Genomic DNA, 14,321 nt, shown 5'->3' on the forward strand with positions numbered 1-14,321 from the left:
TATCTTTTCCAGTACGGCTGAGTATCTTGTGAGTTACGTAACTACTTGCAGGAGACCAAGTTGACGGATCCAACAAGTCTGCCTCAAACGTATAGTCAAAGCCGCGTATCAAGACAGTTTTCGCTCTTGGCCTTGAGAATGCAAGATGATCAGGTGTTTCCAGGAGGTGGTCAGACAGCATTCGTCGGGGTCAGATTGATGCATCAGGAGGAGGACCTTTTATGATGCTGTCGGCTTGCAAAGGTCGAATGACGCTCCAGCAAACTTCGAGCTCGCCCAGAACTTCAATTTGGCTTTGTTTCAGGCAAGTTATTTTTATGCATATGACGACCCCTCCACCCTTGCTTTTGTTGTTAACGGTCATAAGTTTTCGTCTTGTAATGCTTCATATTAGGCTTGGAAAGTTTTTATCATGGGCGGTCTTGCCCAAATGGGTCTCTGTGATTATTGCTACACCTATGCCACACTTGTGCAACACTAAGCCCAGTTCACTTTGTTCAGTGTTTGTACAAAGTCCATTCACGTTGGCTGTAAAGGAATTTAGATTCCAAAGGGGCTTAAAAGAAGTGATTTGCTCATATCAAAATGATCTATGTCAGAGATCAACTTATCGCCTAATCTTAAAACAACCACTTGGCCCGTGACTTGCTGCGATGCGTTTCTGGCGCCTTCAGAAGTATGTAAGATACTTGTCTTGTTTAAGCCTCATGCAACGCAGGACATCATTCTCGGTCGCAGATCTATGAATCCTACCCAATGGGTGGCACACAGCTGGTTGAGTTCACTGTTAACGATTTTTGCTGTTTCATAAGCCTTAATGGTAGCGTCCCGTCTCTCTTCAAGCGAACAAATGGAGACCCGTTTGATATTTTGCAAGGACTGTGCGTGGCTGACAGCGCTAGTTATGTTCTCCAGAACATAATCTGCACTGTGATTCAACACGTCGCCGACTCCAAGATGAACTACTATACCCACTTTCTTTCCTTTATTTGTTGTGACCGCGTTCTTCAAGTCATCAACTTCATCACTCGTCGTAATAATGAAACATACATTTTGGTCAAAAAGGAACTATTCCACTGCCGCTGTTTTGATCCGGCTTATGTTTCTGTCATCGATAAAGATTGTTTCCCATTTTCGTGCCTTTGGTTTCTCTTTCTTCTTCTCCACTCTGGTCCATGCATCGCCGACATCTGTATTTCCTATGGCATCTGACACCTTTTTCTCCCACGCTAACCCTCTCTACTTTCAGATCATGCCCTTTGTTGTTTTCTTTTCCACAAATACCTCGAGTTTGTTGGCTGCATAGTTCTACTTCCTAAGCAACTACGCTACCATTCCCTTCCTTCCCGCGCGTCCTAGCGTCTCTCTCGTTTTTCTACCTTGGTTCTCTTTCGATTCCAGTTTCATGGTGAAGACGACAGCCGGCTCTTTTTTGCATTGTGCGGTTTGTTGCCGCGCTTTGGCGCACTTGTATGGCCCAAGCTCATCCTTGCCCGTGTTGCCGTCAATTCAGTATCCAGCTTGCTCCAAGGAGCTACCATGGCGGCCCCGGGTAAAGCCCCCAGTCGGTGGATGGTTCTTGGTCGGTCCCACAATTTTGCCGTTTTTGTGTTTTTTTTGCCGTTTTTTGTTGTGTTGTGATTTTTTGTGTTTTTTTGTGTTTTTGCCGTTTTTTGTGTTGTGTTGCCGTTTCAGGTAGCCAAATTTGCCGTCAATTCGTCTTACAATAAACTGAAGGTTTTTCACTCCCGCATCTTGACACTCAACATCTTCTCTTTTTCTGGCTGCATGCTTTTAAACACAAGAGGCATTTTTGCTATCTGCATTGTAAGACAGTTAATGTTTTCTTCTTGGCTGTTTACTTGGTTTGATAACAGTGCCATTTGGTTGCGCATTGCCACCGTTTCCACGTTTGCCAAGCTTTGTGGACTTGAAATTAGCTTAATTAATCTATATAAAAAAAACGAAGTGACTGCGCAGCGACGGCACGTTTGTAAGTAAATTTTGATCGGCCTCCCCAAGGCCACCTAACGGGTCCTCCCCGACTGAAAAGTAGCAGCTTCTCCGCGTAATTTCATAAAACTCGCCGTTTTTAAGCTTCGAAACCAATCCGAGTATTAAACAACAATGTCACCTTCAGCGGCCACTAAGCCAAACGTCACCCTTGCACAATACTTTACGCAAATAACAGTACCAGGGTACAAAAACACTACTAAGCTGCCTTAAACGCGGTGTCACCCAAAGCTAAACGTCAGCTTAACTATCAGCTGACCGACCGCGGCATACATGCACACAGGCCGTTGTCATCCCAATGTTTCTACGCGTGTTGCGCGGTGCAGCCGATTGACGTCACTGGGGATACCTTTTGAAGGTCTTTTGAAACCTTTCCTTGCATTAATAGTAAAGTTCCCTGTGATTGTTGGGCATTTTCAGTCTATTTTCATCAACTCCAGTGTTTTTTTTATTGCTATTAGACTTGTATTGAAGGTATTGAAAACATCGTAAGGAATGTTATTTCGAGCCGTCAATTATTTCATCGCGGCGAAGGCTGGGGGGGGGGGTAATGTATTGTGGCAGGCGGTAGGTATAGTGCGACATGTGGTCTCGGAAGAGCAGTAGCGGGGAACGTTTACAGAGAGACATAGAGAGAGAAGAGAGAGAGAGAGAGAGAGAGAGAGAGAGAGAGAGAGAGAGAGAGAGAGAGAGAGAGAGAGAGAGAGAGAGAGAGAGGAGAGAGAGAGAGAGAAGAGAGAGAGAGAGAGGAGAGAGAGAGAGAGAGAGAGAGGAGAGAGAGGCGCCTCTCCTGTTGGCGCCGTTCAGGTAGCCCTGAGTCAATTAGGGCCTGTATGATGATCTGGCACCATCAGTACCGTCCAGTCGGTTCTTTGCTGGCATGGGCCTGGGGTTTTCAGAGTAGCGATCAAGATGGAACTAGCGATAAACACCGGTCGGGGCTCTTGCATCTATCAGGGCCCCACAGTGCCTACCAGAGGGTCCTGTATTGGCAAGGGATCCCGAGTCGACCAAGAGCATGGTTCAATGAGGCCCGAAGACGGCCCCGGGTCTCCTCGAAACCGACGACTAAAAATCAGATTGGGGGGCGTGAGGGCCCGAATAGTTCGCTGTATGTTACACAAAAGATCACGACCCGTAGGGGACCTCTCATACCGATTGAGGAACCCTTGAACATTGCAGGCGTCTTTTGCTGGCTAGAGACCGACCATCACCGAACAGTTGACTATGTATCGGTCCGAACCCTGGTATCCTGTCTCCAAGCAAGGGCGATGCCGGGGCCCACGGTTTGCATCGGTCTCGGTCGCCGAAACAATGATTGGGCCCCTGTGTCGGTCATGGGTCCACGGTGCCAACATGGGTCCACCCGTTGGCAAGGTGGTTCCCAGTCCGTCACGGGACTTTGCTTGAGGAGGCCCGAAGAAGGGCCAGAGGGCGCCTCGGGACCTAAGATCAAGGGCCGACTGTAAGGCTGAAGGGGCCGAAGGGCCTGAAGGCACGCCGTGGGTCACAATAACGGCGCCCTTCCTGTTGGCTGTGACCGTAAAGGCCAGTCAGAGGGCCTGTGCATCGATTGGGGATTCGCGGGACAGTTCCGGCCTCTTTTACGACCAGAGAACACCAACACCGAACAGTCGGCTCCAAGTCGTTCTGAGCTCTAGCTGTCCATTTTCGGAGAACGGACAAGGGCGGGACCACGATTTCCATTGGTCGGGGTCTCCGAAACACTAAAGGTGTCTGCCATGAACCCACAGTGCCAAACGGGGGGTTTGGGCCGACAAGGGACCCTGAATGAGCCAGGGGAACACTTGCAAGTGAGCCAGCAAGTGAGGCAGGGGAATACCTGCTGAACAGGGATAGTGGCGGGACCCCAAATGCCAAAGGGCCTTTTGCGTTGGTTGAGGTAACAACACAATTTCGTGCTTCATTTTAACACGCCATGAATTGGGGGGTACTTGCTAGCTTTATTCAAAATGGCTCATACTAACATTTGTACACTTGGTCTCAATCTGTGCTAGTTCAGTCCTACAATAGAAAGTGTGGCGGCCGGATAAGCCCGCATTGAAAGAAAAGGGCTTGGCCACGCCTCTGGTGCATGTGCTGGGTGTTTAACAAACATTGAATATGGTGCATGGAAAAGGCTGCGCACTGCTAGGGACCCTAACTGCCAGGCATTCCACGCTGTGCATTTGCACTGTTGGAGCTTTTGTCATTCTCATGCTTGAATCTATCACCAGGATGCAAGCAAGCCCGCCTGACTTTCAGCCGACGAAGCCGCATGCCCAGCACAGAACTAACCATGTGAACGGGCCTCGAGGATCGCCCGCCCACTGCACCAGATGTGTCAGCTCCTGCGGAATACTCGGAATCTGCAGCACGTTCAGACAGAGGGCATCTTCAGCCAGCAGAAACTCAGTCACTCGACTTGGCAACTCAGTCAGCATCGACTGGCCAAGGGTCAATGGCGGAATTTGATGTCGCCAACGCTGTCACACCACGCTCTATCAGCAGGAACACCTGTGTATTCACCAGCACGTCATGAATGTACCCTGCCTTCAAACAGCACGCTATCAAGGTGGATGCGTGGCCTCCAAGTCCCAGCTCGATGCTAACATCATACATACGTCACTGCGCGTGCTGAAGCCGGCAGTGGACACCATGGACGCTGGAGTGCATCTAACCCTGCTTCCGCGTTAGCGAGATGGCATTGCGCGGTCGGCAGTAGCATAATTGAAGCCTGTTGTCAAACGAAGAATATCGTTGTTAACTCATCCGCTGCATTCGACATGAATAGCAAAAAGCTAATGAGGGTGGATTGCGATGCGCTTTTAGAATGCATTTGGTTTTAGGATGAAGCGAGTCTTATCCATAATTTGCCGGGCAAAGGTGGAACAAACTAGCGGTGCTCTTCCCATCATGAAACTGGCAAGTGTCAGGGTGAGTGCTCTGGTGAATGATTAGGCCCCGGTGTGTATTGACTTGACTGTTCCCGTTGGAAGAGCAGCGCGAATGCGCCTGGCCAGGTTCGGGTCGGGAGCCCTAGTTTAGGAGCTTTGGGCGCCTTATAAGCTCTTTGCGTTGCTATACCCGACCGCTCCTCATATAACCCAGCCTGGGAGATGGGCGATACGCCCGCACTCCCTCCGGTACACCGCCGTAGGCTAAATCGTTGCCACCATTTTGTCCCGTCGGGTGATCAGCCAAACCGGGGCCCAATCCAAATGCCAACTGGTGGTCAGAATTTCCATGGATTGTCTTGGCTGTGAGTTTTTCGGAGGATGACACTTGTGACGCACAAAATAAAGTGGTAACCGGGGGATGCAATTTTGAGTCCATCTGGTGCTTCCGAAGCAATAAGTACGTCCTTACGCCGAGCGCTTCCTTGGCGTAAAGCGCGACGAATCGTCCTCAAATAGCTTGCTTCCTGAGTCCTATATCACCGCCTCAGCTCTTGAATTACCTTTAAAATAAGGCTCAAGCGCAATGCCTTTTCATTCAATTATAGTTCTTTTTATCTTACAAGTCACTCTACCAAGCAAGCGTGTTGTAATACATGCGATCTCTCCTGCCCGTTACCACGCGTGTGGCCGTCCCATCATTAAGGGTGCCCTCCCCCCGCCCCCCCCCCCTCCCCCCCCCCCGGTGGACGTTACATGGGGATACTTGCTGAGAAGTGCATTATCAGGACGGTCCAATCTGGTGTGTAGCCTTGCCTATACGTAGCCCCATACACCAAGCCCTGCATATAAGCAGAGGCAGAGGTGATCACCACTGTTTACCTTTTCTGACGTCTTTAATTGCGCGTAGCCATTAAATGTAAAGCTTCACCGAAGAGCTTTTCGTGTATAGCCTGAGGTTGATGAGGCCCAGCACTACGGCGTAGTTAAAATGGACATATTGATGGGTAAGTCTGAGAATGAAGCTAATTCCAAGATGTCGTCAACACCACCAGCGAGAAAGGCCCGTTCCCAAAGGCTGGCATTGCAAAAGGATGTTTTCGGAGACAGTGACTCTCCTGACTGCGTTGCTGGAGGATATCCACAGGTTTGGAATGAAATACACCCAGACAAAACGTCTAAATCAAGGTCTTGTTGGAAACTTGATCTTTTCTCTTTTCTCAACTATGGTCAATGTGCAGCGTCAACACGCACCCTGCAGCGGTCAACGCACAGACACGCGGGCCTATGCTCTTGATAGCGCTGCGACCCCTGATCGCAGTCAACAGCCGGTGAAGCTCGCTCCCAGTGGCCATGAAGGACATGGCAGCGGCCTCCGACAGGCAGCACCTGACCGAGGCTCCACGTCGGGCCAACAGCCTAGCGACTATGCGCTCTGTGACCTGCTGAAGGCGGTGGAGGCGGCAAAGTCATCTGCGGCCACGGAGGCGTTGGCAGACCTGGAGGGGGTTGTTCTTCGTACAGAGGAGGAGCTGGCGAATCAGAGAGACCATGCCACATTTGAAGGTCTTTATCAGAAGGTGCTGGAACGACCACCGCTATCGTCATTGGTGAAGGCTACCGAAGGAAGCCTAAGAGGTGACATAGACAGGGCCCCAGCCACTTCTGGGGCTCAAACGAATGAAGCGCATTCGCTTGTGACTGGTTGTGTGGAAACCGAATGCCGGCGCATAGATCCCTCTTCGGGTTGTTTGACCTCTCAATGCGACAACCATGACGGTCCCATCTGCCGTGGACTCGGGCCCCCAGCCGCAGGTCTCTTGATTACACCAAGCAGAGCGTGGTTTCACCAGTGTCGTGAATATGAAGCGGAGATTTCTGCCCGGAGATAGGGCCAAGCTAACGCCCAGGTCCTGGCGTGAAGAAACGATTTATCCAGGCATAACTCGTCAAAACACCCGACGCCAGCGACATTGTGCCTAAAACTTACATGAGTACGCGGATGTGGTGTCTCTTCATGTGCTCAACGAAGCAAAGTTAGTAGCATCGGCTAATCACCGTGCCTTAAAACAACTTAAACAGCGTGCTCGGGCAGGCAAGAGAGCACAGTAGCACAGCAGGATGAGAATGCTTATGAGAGATCGGCTAATCGGGGCCCGCAGCAGCATAGCCCAGATTCATTTTTGCCATTACAATCTGGTGACTGACCGATAGTAGCCCACTTTGCCATCGCCCACTCCGGTTATCAGGCGAGATTCTCTACATGGGACTAGGCTGGCCATTATGTGGATTACCACATAACTATGCGGACTATGTGGTCGGTGATCATGTGGTTGGCCATTATGTGGATCTTGTATGACATGAGCTAGGCTGTGTATGAATCGCTATTGTCCACAAATATGATGTGGCTAGGTTTGGTTTGAGTTGTCTTAGTGCACCACGCTCTCTTATCTGTGCTGTGTGGTTTGAGTTGTCTTAGTGCACCACGCCCTCTTATCTGTGTTGTGTGGTTTGGTGAGCATTTGAAACACCAGGAGCCTGGAAACTTAGCTTTTTATCGATGCTGGAATCATGGCCCACCCGAGCTCCTGTGAATCATTCGAGGATGCTCATGAAAATGGTGATTGCACACATGCGACAGGATTGCCAGAAAGTAGAGATAGAGTTAGATGAAGGGACGCCACTGGCGCCCTATATGCCAGGTAAAGTCTCCAAGCGATTTGTGTACTCTGCACTAATTGCTGGATGACGTCGCGGAGTCATTTGGTCACTTGAATTCAACGAGCACCGAACAGGCCACCAACAGCCCGGCTTCCGAACGCTTTGGGTTTTACCTTATGAGCGGTATGAGACCGGGACACCACACTTCTCTCTACCAGAGGAAAACCCGAACTGCCTTTTCCCCTCCAGCAGCGGCAAATGCATTGCTGAACCAGCCTATGCCGGAATGTTTTTTTGTCATTGGTGCCAACAACTTCTCCGAACCAATAGGCCAATAGCATGTTGAGAATGCTAAATGTTGAAAATGCTGAAAATCTAGACATAACTGACCGATGCACATAACACTTCACTGATTTGAAATATACAATTTTCGTCACAATTTCGCGTTCAGCTTGTCCTTGACGAGTTCTCAGATGTCTGTTGTGATGAGCAAAGCTACTGCCACAGCAGCGAGGTCACCGTCGAGATGCATCCAGTCGCACAGCCTCGTCTCTTCAAGCTGCGTAGGGTCCCAGTCGCCCACCGAGAAGCTGTCGACGCCCAGTGGGAGAGACCAGGCTGCGGGGGCGAGTCGGACACTGTAGGTGGGGTATACTGACTAATTGGATGGCTAATCATTATAGCTAATTCGATGAGTCAGCCGGCTTAACCGGCCTTTCCTTCACATCCAGGGCAAAATTTTGGTTTTGCAACACACCATAGACCTTTTATAAGGAATGGCGCGTTTCCAGCGGATGACTAGTGATATTTTGTGCCTGAATCTTATTACATTTGGCATGAAATTGTGTGGAGGCAAAGTTATCTTCTGACAGGCCGATGCGATGCGAATACGTTACAGTCATGATTTCGTGTCGCGCGTTCCTAACGTTCCTTGCAGCCACGTCGTGACGCCACTAGCCATTCTCGACCTCGCGCCACCACCGCTGGCATAGTCAGCGGCACGGGTGTCCAGACTGCTTCCCCACTTATCAGGTGCTCGCCCGCCAGCCAAAACTTCCAGCAGAGGCGAGCGTGACTGCCCCGTTGGCGACAAGCAGTCGCTCAACAGCGCAGTACGTAAACAGGCTGTGCTCCAGTCTGTGGGGAATGCATCGCTTGGCCATCTTTTCATCTGGTCGCATGCACGCGCGCAGCAAGCGGGCGTATGAAGAAAAGTTAAGCAAATCTTTAGCACCTCCTGGTAATCCAGTATGCCTGGGCAAGTCGGTGGTACCAGCGTGTAAGTTTTATAAGTTCCTGAGGGCCTGGAAAGATGCCAAAGTGGCCCTGGAAAGATGCCAAAGTGCTGTAGATAAGTAGATGACATGAACTACGGGGTGCGACTTGAAGGTAATGACAAAACTATTTTGGGCATCACAATTGGGTGAAGCCGCGACCTGCCTCCGCAGTAGATGTTGATGTTCCTGTTGTCCCGTGCGGAATGATGGGAAAGTCTGTGAATAACTGAGAGCTGGTGGTCAGCCAGAAGCTGTCCGTGCTGCCCTCTGACACTTCCAGTAAACTGCAACTCCAGTAACTCCAGTAACGACCCGGTCTGTAGTCAGTGTGACTCCGGAGCAAAGCGCCGCTGGTGCAGCTGCCGATGCGGACTCTGAACGGGCCGATCTTGCGCACTCGGGTGTTGGTGCCATTGATGAGGCTCAGAGGGCGTTGTCAGTGGACTCTAATGCTGATGCGGCTGCTGCCGGGTATTACGTGGGCCTCCTTGTCCCTTGTGCTGTGCAGCGGCGTTCGGTCAGGGAGCATACACCACCTCACCGTTACTTGCCATGGAAGGTTATTGCTGAGTGCATCACACGCACAGTCGCATCACTCGCCGGCATTTCTTATTGCGGTGTCCAGCAATACGGATTGTTGGTGCAGCTGATTCCCTTTGGCCAGTAGCCGCGGCTGCCGAGTCAGATCGTCTGGCCGTGGTTCACAGCCGGCATGCCGCTGAACGCCTCCACGTGTTGCCGGCTACGGCCGCTGCCGTGTGTCGGGCGCTCGTGCCGCGGCACCCCTGGTCTGGGTGCGGCCGATAGCTGCGCGCGGTCCGGAGTCTTGCCGTGACATTCGAGCGTGATCGGTGCCGGAAGGCCCTGGAGCCACTGTGGTGGCTGCCGTGTGTCGGGCGCTCGTGCCGCGGCGCCCCTGGTCTGGGTGTGGCCGATAGCTGCGCGCGGTCCGGAGTCTCGCCGTGATATTCGAGCGTGATCGCTGCCGGAAGGCCCTGGAGTCATCGTGGCGCTGCCGTCTGTAGTGAAGTGTCATTGATGGTGTTGGTGTTTTGTTGGACAGTATCGTTATTACTCCAGTGTTGATTCGTTAAATGTTTAATCGTTTGGCGTACGAGAGGGAGGAGTGTAGCAGCTTATGTTTGTACTATATGTTTCTTATCTTTCTTTTTGTTGACCCGCGCGGTAGTGACGCGTGAGCCACGTGGCCTCGCCGGGGCCGGAGATACAGGCCGGCGGCCGGAAGAATGGTCTGAGCTAAGGGCTAGTGTTGTCGGTGAAAGTGACGTCACAATATAAGTATTTGTGATAAGAGCTACGGTCTTTGACTGGAGATGGTCTGCGGGCAGCTTGCATTTGCATTTTATGTTCCGGATGGAGGGGTGCAATTATGTGCACTCGCTGCTTTGGCGCACAGAGCGGGTAGCGAACAACATGAATTAGATTGTTTCACTGGCTCCCGGTCGGGGTGCAAGCCATCCCAGCACATAAACCGCTCGTGGCGCCTTGACCGCCATCGTGCTACCGAGGGGTTGGGATACGGTGTGGACCGGAGAACTGTGCTTGTAGCACCACGGAGAAGTTTGACCAAAGGGAATAACTTGCTTCTTGGCTATTTCTGAGGATGTTTGCTTTAAAAATGCCTGTCTTTCAGGTGTCCGATGTTGTGTGCTGTTTTACCCTACTTTCAGGTATTTTCACCCACTTTGTACTACTTCTGTCAAAAATGTTGTCAGATCTGCGAGAACACTCGGCTTCCTCTCCTTACACTGCTCTTCGTTCACATTGTACTATTGCTTTCACTACATGAAACAGGGGTGCAGTTTCCTATCCAGCTGGAGGGAGAAGGTCATCCAGCCATGGCGGAAGTCATTTACTGTCAACTGCTGCTGTCTACGTCCTGGCTGGAGGAGGTTCCATAGCAAAGACAAAGGCAGCTTGTGCGGTCTTACGACTCATTCTGTGATCTAGGACCTGGGCCATTGCAATTCAACTCAATATTTGAGTAGCTAGATAGAGAGAGAGAGAGAGAGAGAGAGAGAGAGAGAGAGAGAGAGAGAGAGAGAGAGAGAGAGAGAGGGGGAGAGAGAGAGAGAGAGGAGAGAGAGAGAGAGAGAGAGAGAGAGAGAGAGAGAGAGAGAGAGAGAGAGAGAGAGAGGAGAGAGAGGAGAGAGAGAGAGAGAGAGAGAGAGAGAGAGAGAGAGAGAGAGAGAGAGAGAGAGAGAGAGAGAGAGAGAGAGAAAGAGAGAGAGAGAGAGAGAGAGAGAGAGAGAGAGAGAGAGAGAGAGAGAGAGAGAGAGAGATGTATGTACATATATGTATGTATGTATGTATACATATATGTGCATATACATACATACATGATTGTAAAGGAACTTTGCATATAAATGGCATTTGCATCCCCTACACGTGGCGTAAATTTCTTGGCTGGCGCCATAGTGTGTCCAGCAATACGGGCTGTTGGTGCAACTGATTCCCTTGGGCCGTTAGTTGCACTTGGCAGGCGTCACAGGCAGATGCTGGATACCCAATCAACGTGCCAATATCGGCCCGACTGATGCTCGCGTACGCTAACGTCCAGCCGACATGCATGTCGGGCCGATGACAACCCGACTTTCGCCCGCACTTCAGCCGACGCCCCCCCCCCCCCCTCCACTCCATCTCTAGTTGACGTTCGTCCACTCTCCAGCGGACGTCCCCTGCTCTCTAACTGACGAACCCTCGCCCTCAAGCCGAACAGTTAAGTGGAAAGAAACATTAATTAGAACATTGAAATGCAACAGGTAAGTCCTGCGTTTGAGTGGCGTAGGCTAACGAACGCTTTGATATCATTACCTTGCTTTGCTTTTACATACGTTGTGTTTGAACTCAAACTAACTGCGACTCAGCTTGAACGAATCCTGCACCTTCAGTCAGTTCTGAATAACACCGAGGTGGACGTACTAGACGCCATTACGTCATGACATCACTTTATATAGCCTGTACAATACCTATCTGATTTGGCTCGTGTTTCTGTAATGCACTGTCTTCCGTGATGTAAGGTACAATCACCATGTTAACGACACAACAAAGTGACAAAGCACCAGTAAAAATATATATGAAGCTTATTTTTGTTGCGTCAATTGTGGTTAACGAGTACTTCCATACGCATCTTCATCGTTTATTTTGTTTGTCGCAAGGACATTGAACAGAAAAAAGTCGGACGTGTCACGACATTAGCCTAACTGTCGAAAATGCGCCATTCCTTCACGCTTCTATTGCATCGTTCCATAATATCATTGCGATATAACGTAAGGAACCACACTTGTGATTCAGTCTGCCTTGTTAACCGGACAATGACCTCCACCGTCACAATGTGACATTTCGGGACATGTGACAAACGGACATAACTAACAGCATCTTTATCAGCAAACAACAGGATACATCCCTGGCTTTCATTCGGCTACTTCTCAACACGAGCTAACGCTGTTTGCAAAGGCTAGCCTTGAACCGAGCACAGTCCGCGCCGGCGTCCAACCGCCTCCCGATCGGACAAACAAGCGGCCTGCCGGCCCGCAGAGCCAGGCCGAGGGTCCGGTCGCGTGGCCCCGGTCAACAGTTAAGCAGGAGTGCCTGCAGACTCCCCGAAAAACGAGCGGTCAGCCAAACACAACAGGTGCGCCATGAATGTCCAGACGACCGGGCGGCACAATACCAGGGGACAAGCCGCGGTATCAGTATTTCATTTCTGCCCAGAGTCGGCTGGCTGGCGCCATAGTGTGTCCAGCAATACGGGCTGTTGGTGCTACTGATTCCCCTGGGCCGTTAGTTGCACTTGGCAGGCGCCACAGGCAGTTGCTGGATACCCAGTCAACATGCCAATATCGGCCCGAACGATGCCCGCATATGCCAACGTCCAGCCGACATGCATGTCGGGCCGACGTCGGCTCGACGTTCGCCCGCCCGCAGCCGACGCATCCCAGCTCTCCAGCCGACGCATCCCCGCTCTCCAGCCGACGCATCCCCGCTCTCCAGCTGACGCATCCCCGCTCTCCAGCCGATGTAGTCCCGCTCTCCAGCCGACGCATTCTCGTTTTCAAGCTGACGCATCACCGCTCTCCACCCGACGCATCCCCCCTCTCCAGCCGACGCATCCCCGCTTCTCCAGCCGACGGATCCCCGCTCTCCACCCGACGCATCCCCGCTCTCCAGCTGACGCATCCCGCTCTCCAGCCGACGCATCCCCCGCTCTCCAGCCGACGCATCCTCGCTCTCCACCCGACGCATCCCCGCTCTCCAGCCGACGCATCCCCGCTCTCCAGCCAGCGTACTCCCGCTCTCTAGCCGACGCATCCTCATTTTCAAGTTGACGCATCCCCGCTCTCCAGCCGACATAATCCCGCTCTCCTTCCGACGACGACCCTCCCCCCCCCCCCTTCATCTCTGGTCGACGTTCGCCCGCTCTCCAACAGACGTCCCCTGCTCTTTAAAGGACGAACCCTCGCCCTCAAGCCGAACAGTTAAGTGGAAAGGAGCATTGACTGGAACACTGAAATGCAACAGGTAAGTCCTGCGTTTCGGTAGCTTGGGCTAACGAACGTTTTGATATCTGCCTTGCTTTTACGTCCATTGTGTTTGAAGTCGAACTAATTACTACGATTCAGCTCGAACTGATCCTGCACCTTCAATCAGTTCTGGATAACACCGAGGTGAACGTACCAGAAGCCATTACGTCATGACATCACTTTATATAACCTGTACAATACCTATCCCGCTTGGCGCGTGTTTCTGTAATGCATTGTCTGCCGTGACGTAAGGTACAATCACCATGTCAACTACACAACAAAGTGACAAAGCGCCAGTAAAATACACACACACACACACACATATATATATATATATATATATATATATATATATATACATATAAAGCTTATTTTTGTTGCGTCAGTTGTGGTTAACGGGCACTTCCATGCGCATCTTCATCGTTTATTTTGTTTGTCGCTAGGACATTGAACAGAAAAAAAGTCGGACGTGTCATGACATTGGCCTAACTGTCGAAAGTGCGCCATTCGTTCACGCTTCTATTGCACCATTCCATAATATCATTGCGATATAACGTAAAGAACCACACTTGTGATTCAGTCTGCCTTGGTAACCGGACAATGACCTCCACCGTCACAATGTGACACTTCGTGACTTGTGACAAACGGACATAACAAACAGCATCTTTATCAGCAAACAACAGGATACATTCCTGGCTTTCATTCGGCTACTTCTCAACGCGAGTAAACGCTGTTTGTAAAGGCTGGCCTTGAACCGAGCACAGTCCGCGCCGGCGTCCAACCGCCTCCCGATCAGACAAACAAGTGGTCGGCCGGCCCGCAGAGCCAGGCCGAGGGTCCGGTCTCGCGACCCCGGTCAACAGTTAAGCAGGAGTGCCGGCAAACTCCCCCAAAACCGAGCGGTAAGTGAAACACAACGGGTGCGCAGT

The sequence above is a fragment of the Pollicipes pollicipes genome, unplaced genomic scaffold (genome assembly GCF_011947565.3).
Source record: "Pollicipes pollicipes isolate AB1234 unplaced genomic scaffold, Ppol_2.1 Scaffold_7262;HRSCAF=8765_pilon_pilon_pilon, whole genome shotgun sequence".
Taxonomy (NCBI): Eukaryota; Metazoa; Arthropoda; class Thecostraca; order Pollicipedomorpha; family Pollicipedidae; genus Pollicipes; species Pollicipes pollicipes.